At 47.3% G+C, this 1,712-nt stretch overlaps 1 protein-coding gene across 1 annotated transcript in view; it reads right to left on the bottom strand.

The window, feature by feature from the left end:
• Dnah8 (dynein axonemal heavy chain 8) overlaps positions 1 to 1,712 on the bottom strand; it is a 236,994-nt gene that overhangs the window by 220,056 nt on the left and 15,226 nt on the right. The gene's annotated exons all lie outside the window — the stretch shown is intronic.

Raw genomic sequence — 1,712 nt, 5'->3', positions numbered from 1 at the left:
TGTGTATGTGTGAGCGCGTGTGTGTGAGTGCATGTGTATATGTATGTATGTGAGTGTGTGTGTATACATGTGTGTGTGTGTATATACATGCATGTGGGGGGGGGGGGTAAGGTGGCCGGAAACACAGAAAGTTCCTCCAGGTGGGAAGTTACACGCAGTGGCTGTGGCTCATTAAAGGGCTTTTGTACAATTCCTCACGGCGCGGCCCCAATGACAAAAGGAAGTCCTTGGTTCCAAAAGGGTTTATTTTCATGGCGGATGGTAGATGGATTTGGATGTACCCCATGAAACTCAGGGCAGACCTGAGTTAAATAGGGAGGGAGAAAGTGGGGAGGGTCTGGGGAAGAATGTCTAATTGGCTCCACTCTCTGGCCTTCATTAGTGTGTAAATCTCTCTAGGGCCTGAGGCCTGTAGTCACACCCTCTACCTGTGCACTTTGGGAGGGGCTGTAATGGCCTACCTGACTGAACAGTGTAGGTCTATGGAGACTAGACTGTGTGTCAGGACCCTGGGTTCTGGGGACGTGACCGAACACCTGCCATTTTTCCCTTGGAGTCTTGGGGTTCCAGGCCCATGCCCAGCCAAGAACCAAGATATCCTTACGCAGTCCCACATCTCTGTGTATGTGTGCATGTGTATGTGAGTGTATGTATATATGTATGTGAACATGTGAGTGTATACGTGTGTGTGTGTGTGTGTGCGCGCATATGATGCTGGGAATCAAACGTAGGGTTTCATATGTATTAGGCAAGGACTCTACCGTGAGATATCTTCCCAGACCCGTTTTTTGTCAGGGTATTTTATTACAGGACACAATGATATCCATCAAGAGGCCTTACACTCTGACGGATCCCACCAAGACTCCTGAGCACGTGCACAGGAAGCCTGCGTGAAGACAGCCACTGCATGTGCATTACTGTCCTCTGTAACACCCAAAGCAGAAATTCCCTACCAAGGGAACGAAAGAATAAACCTCTCTGCTTCCTTAACTATATATGGATATCTGATATAATTTCAATGTGGAACATCTATCTAACAAAATACATCTTTTAAGTAGCTCTTTCTTCGTGATATCTGAGGTCACTTTTTTTTTTTAGATTTATTTGATCTTACTTTATGTATATGAGTGTTTGCTTGCAGGTATGTATGTGTACCACAGAGGCCAGAGGAGGGCATCAGATCCCCCTGGGAACTGAAGTTACAGATGGTTGAACCTGCTTTGTGGGTGCTGAGAACTAAACTTGTGTCCTCTGCTAGGGAGTGTGATGGTTTGATAGACAATGCCCCCACCCCAGGCTCACAAAGAGTAGCACTAGTAGGAGGTGTGGCCTTGCTGGAATGGGCGTGGCTTTGTTCAAGGAAGCCACTGCTAGTGGGTGGCCATGCTCATTGTGTCAGTCACTTCCTGCTGCCTGGGGAACAAGACATGAAACTTCCTGGCTCCTTCTCCAGCACCATGTCTACCTTCATGCCGCCATGACAATAACAGACGAAACCTCTAACACTGTAAAACCAGCACTCAGCTGAATATGGTTGCCCTCCCAAACTCATACGCAGCGACCTAACCCTCAGTGGAGGGAAGGGCTTTGGAAGGTTATTAGATCATGAGGGTTCTGCCCCATCACTAAGAGCTACATCTCTATGTATTATTGTATATGCATATGTTACATGGGTGTTCATGTCCTTGTGCACACATGTTACATGGGTGTTC

Source organism: Grammomys surdaster, unplaced genomic scaffold, assembly GCF_004785775.1.
Source record: "Grammomys surdaster isolate TR1022 unplaced genomic scaffold, NIH_TR_1.0 183, whole genome shotgun sequence".
In the NCBI taxonomy this organism is placed as follows: Eukaryota; Metazoa; Chordata; class Mammalia; order Rodentia; family Muridae; genus Grammomys; species Grammomys surdaster.
Note: the sequence above shows the minus strand (reverse complement) of the source record. Positions and strands in the feature narration are given on the sequence as shown.